Source organism: Bubalus bubalis, chromosome 24 (assembly GCF_019923935.1).
Source record: "Bubalus bubalis isolate 160015118507 breed Murrah chromosome 24, NDDB_SH_1, whole genome shotgun sequence".
NCBI classification, from domain to species: Eukaryota; Metazoa; Chordata; class Mammalia; order Artiodactyla; family Bovidae; genus Bubalus; species Bubalus bubalis.
Genome location: NC_059180.1, coordinates 29,595,899 through 29,609,140, shown reverse-complemented (window position 1 = coordinate 29,609,140; position 13,242 = coordinate 29,595,899). Strand labels below are relative to the sequence as shown.

The 13,242-nt window shown below is 43.2% G+C and overlaps 1 long non-coding RNA gene across 1 annotated transcript in view; it reads right to left on the bottom strand.

Annotated features, from left to right (window-relative positions):
• LOC123331527 overlaps nt 1-13,242 on the bottom strand; it is a 137,823-nt gene that overhangs the window by 86,211 nt on the left and 38,370 nt on the right. Inside the window, exon 3 of the long non-coding RNA XR_006548207.2 lies at nt 11,939-12,046. This is a non-coding gene — a long non-coding RNA (uncharacterized LOC123331527). The remainder of the gene's footprint in view (nt 1-11,938; nt 12,047-13,242) is intronic.

Genomic DNA, 13,242 nt, shown 5'->3' with positions numbered 1-13,242 from the left:
ACCCTGTGTACGAGACAGCAAAAGAGACACTGATGTATAGAACGGTCTTATGGACTCTGTGGGAGAGGGAGAGGGTGGGAAGATTTGGGAGAATGGCATTGAAACATGTAAAATATCATGTATGAAACGAGTTGCCAGTCCAGGTTCGATGCACGATACTGGATGCTTGGGGCTAGTGCACTGGGACGACCCAGAGGGATGGAATGGGGAGGGAGGAGGGAGGAGGGTTCAGGATGGGGAACACATGTATACCTGTGGCGGATTCATTTTGATAGTTGGCAAAACTAATACAATTATGTAAAGTTTAAAAATAAAATAAAATTAAAAAAAAAAAGTTAGAAACAATTAAATGCCCATCAGTGGGAGTCTGGGTTAAATAAATCATTGCCTATCTGCACAATGGTAAACTTCACAGTCATTATAAATTATGCTTATCAATATGAAAAGATACACATAATTACTAAATGAAAATAAGAATCATCAAAAATAAAAAGGTTAAAATCAAAAAAAAAAAAAAGTCTGAGGATACGTAAGCAGATAAAAATGACCAGCAGCCATTGAACATTTCCTGTGTGCCATGGGCTTCTTTGTTTCTTATATTATGGATCCTCTTTTATTTGTTTTGGCTTCCCTGGTGGCTCAGAGGTTAAAGCATCTGCCTGCAATGCGGGAGACCTGGGTTCAATCCCTGGGTCGGGAAGATCCCCTGGAGAAGGAAATGGCAACCGACTCCAATATTCTTGTCTGAAGAATCCCATGGACGGAGGAGCATGGGGGCTACAGTCCACGGGGTCGCAAAGAGTCGGACATGACTGAGAGACTTCACTTTCACTTTCACTTTTATTTGTATATCATCTTCAACGTCTCACATCCTTATAAAATGGCTATCTTGTAATCCATACTCTATACAAGTGGGAAGCAAAGTTCAGAAAAGTCGAGGAACTTGCCCCAAAACACACAGCATACAGAAATTTTAGTCAGAAATTGTATCTGGTTCTGTCAGGCTCTAGACACTCTTAACTTTTATTATAAAGTTAAGTTCAGAATGAATGGCACAATGGTTAAGCACCCAGCCTCTGAAATCAAACTGTCTTTCAACCTCTGCTATGCCGTTTACTGGCTATGTAACTGCATTTGTTTGCCGGGGCAGCTACAACAAAGTACACAAATAAGGTTGATTAAACAGAAATTGGGATTCCCAGGTGGCACTAGTGGTAAAGAACCCACCTGCCAATGCAGGAGATACAAGAGATGTGAGTTCAATCCCTGGGTCGGGAAGATCCCCTGGCATAGGGAATGGCAACCCACTCTAGGATTCTTGCCTGGAAAATTCCGAGGACAGAGGAGCCTGGTGGGCTACAGTCCACAAAGAGTAGGGCACAACTGAGTGACAGAAATTATCATGTCACAGTTCTGAAGTTTTAAAATCAACATGTGACGGACAAATTGGTCTCTTCTAGGGGCTGTATCGGAGAAGGCAATGGCACCCCACTCCAGTACTCTTGCCTGGAAACTCCCATGGACGGAGGAGCCTGGTAGGCTGCAGTCCATGGGGTCGCGAAGAGTCAGACAAGACTGAGCGACTTTACTTCTACTTTTCACTTTCCTGCATTGGAGAAGGAAATGGCAACCCACTCCAGTGTTCTTGCTTGGAGAATCCCAGGGACGGGGGAGCCTGGTGGGCTGCCGTCTATGGGGTTGCACGGAGTCGGACACGACTGAAGCAACTTAGCAGCAGCAGCAGCAGCAGCAGCAGCAGGGGCTGTATCAGAGAAATCTGTTCCACATGTTCTGCAGTTTCTCATGATATCCTGGCAATCTTTGGCATTCCTTGGCTAACTGAAACATCACGTTGATCTCTGCTTTCATCTTCACATGGAGATCTCCCTGCATGTATCTCGAGGTCTAAATTTCTTCCTCTTATAAGAATACCAGTCATATTGAATCAGGATCCACTCTAATAACCTCATAATAATTGTATCTGCAAAATCCCTATTTCTGAATAGCATCACATTCTGTGGTCCTGGATTCTAAGACTTCAACATATGAATTGGGTGGAGGCACAATTCAACCCATAAGAGCGACTATTGACAATGAATTTTTCTCTCTGCTTTTGCTCCTATGTCAAAGTTACTGTTACAGGGTTTGGAGGATAAAAGAGCTGACACATACGAAATATCTATAATAGGGGCCAGGAAACAATCACCCAAGGGCCAAAGACAGCCTGCCACCTGTTCTTGCATTGCCAGCAAGCTAAGAATATGTTCTATATTTTTAAAGACTTAGGGGAAATGAGAAGATTTCATGACACACGAAAAATGAAATTTGAATTTCAGTGTCCAGAAATAAAGTTTTATTGGCACTCAGCCACACCCATTCATTTACATACTGTCCTTGGTTATTTTTACCCTACCAGAACCCAGTTAAGTAGTTGCAGTTCCTACAGAGACCATATGGGCACAAAGCCTAAAATATCTACTGCTTGGCCCTTTATAGAAAACATTTGCCAACTACCAATCTAGAAGATTACCTAGGATGTGGTAAGAACTATATTAATATTACTTATTACTATGTTTTCCCTTCTCTTTTGCCTTGGTAAGTCATCTGCCTCTGCCATCTTTTTGGTAGCAATGAGAATTCTCAGCCCACATGATGAAAGGGGGCTCCCGATCCACAGCCCCCCCACCCCCACCCACCCTCCGAGGGCTCACTTCTCATGGAATCTTCTCCTGCACTGGCTGATTTCAACCACCAGGGCTCATCAGCTGCTCCCCTGGCTGAATCAATCAAGTCCAGGCTAGTAAGCTCACTTCTCTCCCTCCTGTCTCAGCAATTTTCTTTCCCCCCCACTGCACAAGTTCCCAACAGCTTCACTGGGTCCAAAGGTGAGCACTTCCAAACCTTAAATTATTTACATCTGAGCAACACAGGGCTTTCTCTCCCTCTCAATCATGTCAGCCATTGGCACCTCCTCCTTCCTCACTGCCTTCCTCCTTCTGACACATTGTGCGAAATATGCATCTTTAAAAAAGAAGTGTGAGCACTTTTCCCCACCATTTCTTCAGTGGCCAAAAAACAAGTAAAATAAAGCCTCATTTTAGTTCCATGGCTCATCTAGGTTACCTGGGAGGAAGAGGGCAGAGGAAGACACAGGTAGACCAGCCAGAGGTCTGAGTGGTGTGTGTGTGTGGGGGGAGGGGGAGAGAAGGAATGTATTTCCTGCTGAGTCAGCACAACTGGAGAGCTTGGAGAAAAATGTGCAGCTCAGACCGGGAGAAAAAAAACATTTTTTCTTGCCAGATCTGAAAAGTGGAGAGTTTAATTGCCCTGGAGACCACAATTGTTTTGGCTTAACACGTTCACGGCTTTGTATTAGATGGCATTTTTGTTCTCTCAATTGCTTTTTCTTTTCAGAATTGTAGGATTTAGGAATAAAACCGAGTTAGAGGCAGATTAAAGTCTTTAACTCTTAATTAAAGGTTTTTATTCAGCCATTCACATCCAGCCTCGGGATTTTTCATTTCAGTTGCCGTTGAGGAGAAATGAGGAATTCTAAAAATAAGTCAGTGGCATGCACAGTCCCTCTGGGGTCAGAGCAATTGTTCCCGAGGACACAGCTGCTGTTGGTGTAACTGTTCTGCTAGTCAGGCTAAAGTCATTCTGGGATGGGGCCATGGCCCTGCTGGAAATCTGAGGGGAGAAAACTCTCTCCAAAGAGGACCCTGGAATCGTTCACAATAGTTCACATGTCCTAGAAAATTCTCTCTGCAACTCCTACTTTCTCTTAATCCCAACAATCCTGCAGTTGCCCCCTCTCACTCAACATCAACTCCAGCTTCAATTGCTGAGACCAAGACCTTCACATTATCTCTGACACCTCTCCTTCTCTCAAACCACACATCCAATCTGTTGACAAATCCTACCAGTTCTATCCAGGACTAGGTCCATAATTTGTGGGGCTCGGGATCAAATGAAAATGGAGGGCCCCATCCAAAGATTAAGAATTCCAAGATGATGAGACAGAGCATGAAACCAAGCAGGGATCCTTCTGAATAAAGGATCCTGTGTGACACCACAGATCACATGGCCATGATGCTGGCCCTGGTTCTAACTGCAAACACATCTCAAATCTGACTACTCATATACTATAAAATTGAATGGAAGTGAAAGTTAGTTGCAGAGTTGTGTCTATATCTTTGTTACCCTGTGGACTATTGCCCGCCAGGCTCCTCAGTCCATGGAATTTTCCAGGCAAGAGTACTGGAGTGAGTTGCCATTTCCTTCACCAGGGGATCTTCCCCACCGAGGGATTGAACCTGGGTCTCCTGCATGGCAGGCAGATTCTTTACCAACTGACACTAGAAAAGCCCAGAAAATTGAATACAATGATACATATAAAAAAAAAAAAAAAAAAAAAGAATACCCTAGGACAAAGTGGAGTTTATTCCAGGAATCCCAGACTTGTTCAATACTTAAAAGTCATTCAAGGAACTTCCTTGGTGGTACAGTGGCTAAGACTGTGTTCTAATGCAGGAGGCCTGGGTTCGATCCCCAGTCAGGGAACTAGATCACATGTGCTGCAACCAAGAATTCATATGCCACAACTAAAGATTTCGCATGCCGCAACGAATGTCAAAGATCCTACATGCCACAACTAAGACCTGGTACAGCCAAATAAATAAAAGGTCAAGTAAATATTCTTTAAAAAATCATTCAGTGTAAGCCATCATATTAACAGACCAAAGAAGAAAATCCATGTGATCATTTCAAAGTGAGATAATAAATGTATGTGAGCTTGTGCGTGCCACTTGTTAAGTCGTGTCCAACTCTGCAATCCCATGGACTGTAGCCCACCAGGTTCCTCTGTCCATGAAATTTTCTAGGCAAGAATACTGGAGTGGGTTGCCATTTCCTCCTCCAGGGGATCTTTCTAACACAGGGATTGAACCCATGTCTCCTGCATCTCCCGCACTGGCAAGCAGATTCTTTACCACTGAGCCACCTGGGAAACCCAATAAATGTATGCTGTTTTAAAAAAAGTCTGACCATCTCCACTGCTGATCACCTGGCCTGAGTTCTCCATTTGGCCCATCAGGCAATTCAGAGGACAGCAGCCAGAACACATTGGAAGATGTCCCTTCTCTGCTCAAAACCCACCCACCACTAGCTCTTCACTTGGCCAGAGTAAAAGCCAAAGTCTTCACAATGGCTGACGAGTCTGTTCACATCCCCCAGGGCTACCCAGGCTCCCCTTGTTCATTTTGTTTCAACTACACAGCATTTCTGACTGTCCTCAAAACAAGTCAGGCCTGTTCCTTCCTTGTGACATTGACCTAGCCCTCCCCGCTGCCTGGCATCTTTGACCGCAGCTGCACACTCTCTACACTCTTCCTTCCATCTTCCAGGTCTTATTCATTCAGGGAATATTTATTGAGTATTAATGATGTGCCAGATACTGTTCTAAGCACAAGTAGTTGGACTTAACATTTCTCTGCTCTTCACTGAAGTAACGCATCTTTTCATAAACTAACTGGCTATTTTATAATTATTTTGCTGAGTATTTGTGGGTTGTTTTTTTTTCAGTGGGTCAATTCAATCTCTTTTAAACAACTTTATTGAGATATCTTTTTAAATTGTATATATTTAAAATGTACTTGATTTTTTTTTCAAACTGATGTTTTGACATATACAACTGACCCTTGAACAACAGGGGTTTGAACTGCACAGGTCCACTTCTACTTGAGTTTTTTTCAATAAAAATATTGGAAAATTTTTTGGAGATTTGTGGCAGATTTTTTTAAACTTGCAGACAAACTGTGTAGCCTAGAAATATTGAAAAATTTTAAGAAAAAGTTAGGTATGTTATGAATGCATGCTAGTCTATTTATCACTACCACAAAATATATACAAAGCTATTATAAAAAGTCAAAATTTATTTAAAAACTTAGGCACACAAACATATACCATACATGGCACCATCAATTACACTAGGCTTACACTGCCGCTTCTTTGTTATCAATGCATGAATTATTATACCTGTAAATAAACATGAATTTCTTCTTCATATTACCTTTTTATGTTTGAAGTTTATCGTTAGTGTTGCAGTGAAAAGGATAAAGTGTTTCAGTGAAAAGGAAAAAAGAGGAATGAGTTTTTGTTTTCTTTCTTGGGAACAAAGAAGATAACAGTGAGCAGGCCTGATCACTCCTAGTTTTTACTTTAACTATTCCTCTTTGGAGGGAATGATGCTGAAGCTGAAACTCCAGTACTTTGGCCACCTCATGCGAAGAGTTGACTCATTGGAAAAGACTCTGGTGCTGGGAGGGATTGGGGGCAGGAGGAGAAGGGGACGACAGAGGAGGAGATGGCTGGATGGCATCACTGACTCGATGGACGTGAATCTGAGTGAACTCTGGGAGTTGGTGATGGACAGGGAGGCCTGGCGTGCTGCGATTCATGGGGTCACAAAGAGTCGGACACGACTGAGCGACTGATCTGATCTGATCTGAATCTATAGTCTGTAACAACATTTGCTTTTCTTCCCCCTAACTCTGCATGAACTACATTTTGCCCCTATTATCTTTTCCCTCTCTCTCTCTGAATCCTAGAGGCTCAGTCATGTCTGACTCTTTGCTTGTCTGACTGTAGCTTGCCAGGCTCCTCTGTCCATGGAATTCTCCAGGCAAGAATACTGAAGTAGGGAGACATTCCCTTCTCAAGGGGATCTCCAGGGATCTTCCCCAACCCAGGGATTGAACTCAGGTCTCTCACATTGCAGGCAGATGCTTTACCATTTGAGCCACAGAGAAGCCCCTATTATCCTTTGACTCTATACCAATTGCATTCTTTGTCTGGGGCTCACCTTTACAGCACTGGCGTCGCAGACCAGCCCTTGTAGCTCTTCTCTTTTTGCATTACAGAAACAAGGCCTCAGTAAAATACACGAAAGACAATGGATCCAACTATTGGGCTATGGGACTACGAGACCCAATTACCAGGCTACCTGATGGCAACCTATGACTGTTTTTGAAACAATGCAAGAGGAAGAATACAAGATGCTTCCATCTTTGTTTTTCATCATCTGCCCTTGACTGTGAGCCTTCCTGTTAGTTAAACCCATAGACTCACCATGGAAGTGGGGCACAGTTCTTGTGGCATGAGTCTACAGTGTTCTTCCACTCCACCAGCTAAGGATCAAAGCCAGTTCTCTATTTTCTCCAAACTCTGTCTCTGTACTTTTTTATTTGGCTTCGGTGGACACAGAAAGCCAAGATTTTGGTCATAATATTAGTAGTACATATAACATATACCATGTTTTGTATCATATAAGACTGTGTTGTACATTGTTGTCATTCAGTCGCCCAGTCATGTCCTACTCTTCGTGACCCCATGGACTGCAGCATGTCAGGCCTCCCTGTCCCTCACCATCACCTGGAGTTTGCCCAAATTCATGTCCATTGCATTGGTGATGCCATTCAGCTATCTCATCCTCTGTCATACTCTTCTTCTCCTCCCTTCAATCTTTCCCAGCATCAGGGTCCTATCTGATGAGTCCGTTGTTCGTATAAAGAGACCAAAGTATTGGAGCTTCAGCTTCAGCATCAGTCTTTCCAATGAGTATTCAATGTTGATTTCTTTTAAGACTGACTGGTTTAATCCCCTTGCTGTCCAAGAGACTCTCAAGAGTCTTCTCCAGCACCACCATTTGAAAGCATCAATTCTTCAGTGCTCTGCCTTCTTTGTGGTCCAGCTCTCACAACTGTACATAACTAGTGGAAAGACCATAGCCTTGACAATTCATTTTGTAAACAGATGGTGTAAACTTACAGTATCAACAAATATACTATAGTACTGTGCATATATTTTCTATTCCTTATGATTTTCTTAATATTTTATTTTCTCTAGCTTGTGTTATTGTAGGAATACAGTATATAATGGGCTTCCCTGGTGGCTCAGATGGTAAAGAACCTGTCTGCAATGCAGAAGACCCAGGTTCGATCCCTGGGTCAGGAAGATCCCCTGGAGAAGGAAATGGCAACCCACTCCAGTATTCTTGCCTGGAGAATTCCATGGACAGAGGAGCCCACTGGGTTGCAAACAGTCAGACACAACTGAGCAACTAACATTAACACACACACAGAGTATATAATATATAAATCATATAAAATATGTGTTAATCAACAATTTATGTTATTAGTAAAGCTTCCAGTCAATAATAGGCTGTTAGTAGGTAAGTTTTGGGACGGTCTAAAGTTAAATGTAGATTTTCTACTGGGCAGGGATTGGGTGCCCCTAACCCTTTCCAGGTGGCTCAGATGGTAAACAATCTGCCTGCAATGTGGGAGACCTGGGTTTCATCCGTGGGTTGGGAAGATACCCTGGAGAAGGGCATGGCAATCCACTTCAGTGTTCTTGCCTGGAGAATCCCCATGGACAGAGGAGCCTGGCAGGCTACAGTCCATGTGGTCACAAAAAGTCAGACACAACTGAGAGATTATGCATGGCACACAGCGGCCCTCAGTTCAGTTCAGTTCAGTCGCTCAGTCGTGTCCGACTCTTTGCGTCCCCATGAATCGCAGCATGCCAGGCCTCCCTGTCCATCACCAACTCCCGGAGTTCACCCAGACTCACGTCCATCGAGTCAGTGATGCCATCCAGCCATCTCACCCTCTGTCGTCCCCTTCTCCTCCTGCCCCCAATCCCTCCCAGCATCAGAGTCTTTTCCAATGAGTTAACTCTTCGCATCAGGTGGCCAAAGTACTGGAGTTTCAGCTTTAGCATCATTCCCTCCAAAGAAATCCCAGGGCTGATCTCCTTCAGAATGGACTGGTTGGATCTCCTTGCAGTCCAAGGGACTCTCAAGAGTCTTCTCCAACACCACAGTTCAAAAGCATCAATTCTTCGGCGCTCAGCCTTCTTCACAGTCCAACTCTCACATCCATACATGACCACAGGAAAAACCATAGCCTTGACTAGACGAACCTTTGTTGGCAAAGTAATGTCTCTGCTTTTGAATATGCTATCTAGGTTGGTCATAACTTTCCTTCCAAGGAGTAAGCGTCTTTTAATTTCATGGCTGCAGTCACCACCTGCAGTGATTTTGGAGCCCAAAAAAATAAAGTCTGACACTGTTTCCACTGTTTCCCCATCTATTTCCCATGAACTGATGGGACCGGATGCCATGATCTTCGTTTTCTGAATGTTGAGCTTTAAGCCAACTTTTTCACTCTCCACTTTCACTTTTAGTTCCTCTTCACTTTCTGCCATAAGGGTGGTGTCATCTGCATATTGAGGTTTTGATATTTCTCCTGGCAATCTTGATTCCAGCTTGTGCTTCTTCCAGTCCAGCGTTTCTCATGATGTACTCTGCATATAAGTTAAATAAGCAGAGTGACAATATACAGCCTTGATGTACTCCTTTTCCTATTTGGAACCAGTCTGTTGTTCCATGTCCAGTTGTAACTGTTGCTTCCTGATCTGCATACAAATTTATCAAGAGGCAGATCAGGTGGTCTGGTATTCCCATCTTTTTCAGAATTTTCCACAGTTTATTGTGATCCACACAGTAACAAACACCCTCTTCCAACAACACAAGAGAAGACTCTATACATGGACATCACCAGATGGTCAACACCAAAATCAGATTGATTATATTCTTTGCAGCCAAAGATGGAGAAGCTCTATACAGTCAGCAAAAACAAGACCAGGAGCTGACTGTGGCTCAGATCATGAACTCCTTATCGCCAAATTCAGACTTAAATTGAAGAAAGTAGGGAAAACCACTAGACCATTCAGGTATGACCTAAATCAAATCCCTTATGATTATACAGTGGAAGTGAGAAATAGATTTAAGGGCCTAGATCTGATAGATAGAGTGCCTGATGAACTATGGAATGAGGTTTGTGACATTGTACAGGAGACAGGAATCAAGACCATCCTCATGGAAAAGAAATGCAAAAAAGCAAAAAAGGCTGTCTGGGGAGGCCTGACAAATAGCTGTGAAAAGAAGAGAAGCGAAAAGCAAAGGAGAAAAGGAAAGATATAAGCATCTGAATGCAGAGTTCCAAAGAATAGCAAGAAGAGATAAGAAAGCCTTCTTCAGTGATCAATGCAGAGAAATAGAGGAAAAAAACAGAATGGGAAAGACTAGAGATCTCTTCAAGAAAATTAGAGATACTAAGGGAACATTTCATGCAAAGATGGGCTAAAGGACAGAAATGGTATGGACCTAACAGAAGCAGAAGATATTAAGACGAGGTGGCAAGAATATACAGAAGAACTGTACAAAAAAGATCTTCACGACCCAGATAATCACGATGGTGTGATCACTGACCTAGAGCCAGACATCCTGGAATGTGAAGTCAAGTGGGCCTTAGAAAGCATCACTACGAACAAAGCTAGTGGAGGTGATGGAATTCTAGTTCAGCTCTTTCAAATCCTGAAATATGATGCTGTGAAAGTGCTGCACTCAATATGCCAGCAAATTTGGAAAACTCAGCAGTGGCCACAGGACTGGAAAAGGTCAGTGTTCATTACAATCCCAAAGAAAGGCAATGCCAAAGAATGCTCAAACTACTGCACAATTGCACTCATCTCACATGCTAGTAAAGTAATGCTCAAAATTCTCCAAGCCATGCTTCAGCAATTTGTGAACCGTGAACTTCCAGATGTTCAAGCTGGTTTTAGAAAAGGCAGAGGAACCAGAGATCAAATTGCCAACATCTGCTGGATCATGGAAAAAGCAAGAGAGTTCCAGAAAAACATCTATTTCTGCTTTATTGACTATGCCAAAGCCTTTGACTGTGCGGATCACACAGCAGCCCTAAAGGGTACATTAGCTACACTGTGGATACATACATACACTTCTTGTAATATATACATCGCAATCAAGCTAATTAACATACTCTTTACTTCTAATAGTTACCAAGAGTGTGTGCCTCACGTTCAGGCTTGAGCTCAAGCAAAAGTTTTAATATTTATTCTCTTTGCAAAGCTCAAGAATTCAATATGGTATTGTTAACCATGGTCACCATGCTGTGAGATTATATCTCTTTTTCATTTTTTTCTTCACTTTCCTGTAAGGCTTTGGAGATCTTCCTGACCAGGAATCAAACTCTTGCCCTCTGCAGAAGAAGCATGCAGTCCTAACCACTGGATCACCAGGGAAGTCCCTGAGATTACATCTCTAGAATATATCCATCCTACATAACTGAAAATGTGTACCCTTTAACCAAAATCTCTCCATTTACTTCACATCCTCCACCCCCACACTGATAACCCCCATTCTACTTTACTTCTGAGCTTGCCTATTTTCTGATCCTACATATAAGTGAGACCATGCCATATTTCTCTATGGAAATTTATCTGTTTTAGGTAAACTTACTTATTACCTACTCCATGCCAGGCATGACTTCAACCAATCTGTAAAAGAGGCACTTGACTGTCAAAGTTTTGTAAGTTGGGAAACTGATTACATGATTTACCCATGGTCACACACTCATTTTTCTACTGGGTAATTGATCTTTATCACAATGATTAATAGAATCTCTTTACATATGATGGCTATTATCCATTTGTGTGTTACATATTCTACTAGCTGCATAATACAGGAGAGACTCACCATGTTGCCTTAGTCCTTGTCACATGCTTTCTATCCACTGAGCTACATATACTAAGTAGCAAGAGCATTTTATTTAATTTTGTGTCTTAGTTATCTATTACTGGGAAACAAACTGTCTCTCCCTTCAAAAAAGTCTGACAGATTAAAATCACAAACATGCTATCTCACACATATTCTAAGGGTCTGGGGTTTAGGAGCAGCTTAGCTGGGTGGTTCTGCCGCAGGGTTTCTTACTAGATTGCAGTAAAGCTGTCAGCCAAGGCTACAATCATCAGAAAACTCGATTTGGGTGGAAAATCCACTTCTAAGCTCACTCACATATTCATTGGCAGGCCGCAGTGTTTCACTGACTTTTGGCCAGAGGCATTGTAGTCTTGTTTCAGTGAAAAGGAAAAAAAGAGGAATGAGTTTTTCTCTTCCCCTTTCCTGCGAATGAAGAAGATAAACAACAGTGAGTGGGTCTGAACATTCCTAGTTTTTTACTTTAACTGCTCCTACTCTATGTGTCTGTAACTTTGCTCTTCTGCCCCCTAACTCTGCAGGAGCTATAATTCACATTTTTTTCTTTGACTCAATGCTAAATACATCCCCTATCTGATGTTTACGCCTACAACACCCTTCCCCTTGTAGTTACACATCAGAAAGAAGGCTGCAGAGCCACAGAACTGCCAGACTCAATCACTGGGTTACTGGTGCCATTTTATGACTGTCTTTGAAACAACCCAAGAAAAAGAAATCAAGATCCTACCACCTTCGTTTCCCACCACCGACTCCTGACTGCAAGCCCGTGCTTTATATAAGCCCCTAGACTCCTCAAGTGTGGCGGGGGTGGGGAGCGCACAGTTCCTGAGGCGCGAGCCTACTGTCTTCCCCTCTCCGCCAGCTGAGGATTAAAGCACCTATTTCCCCCGAACTCTGTCTTCATATTTTTCATTTGGCTTCGGTGGGCAGAGAAGGCCAAGATTTTGGCTGGCAACAGTCTCACCATGTGGGCTGCTCCAGAAGACTGCTCACAGCATGGAAACTGGCTTTCCTGCCAGCGGATGATCCAAGAGCAAGTGAAAGAACGTCAAGATGGAAGCCACAACCTTTCACAATCTAGTATCAGAAATGCCATCCTTCACTTTCGCTATACAGGGGCCTCCCACACGGCTCAGTGGTAAAGAATCTGCCCGCCAATACAGGAGCTGCAGGAGTCATGAGTTCAATCCCCGGGTCAGGAAGAGCCCCTGGAGGAGGAAATGGCAGCCCACTGTAGTATTCTTGCCTGGAGAATCCATGGACAAAGAAGCCTGGCGGGCTATGGTCCATGGGGTCACAGAGAGTTGGACGTGACTGAAGCGACTTAGCATGCATGCATGCACACAAAGAGTGGGTCTGTGTCCCAGTTGCATGGAAACCTAGAGAACAGGTGCCTACCATTTTCAGTCTCTGTACAAGGAGGCAGGTTATGCCTCATCATTTGGAAGGGCCCCCCAAATATTAGGACCTCAGATACTGAGCAGCCGAAAAGTATGGCAAATACTAACTACACAGAAAGAGCTTGGTCAGAAAACCCAAGGGGGCTCTTAATCTCCTTAGTGGTATGAATCACTTCAGCAATTTGGTGAAGCATATAGACC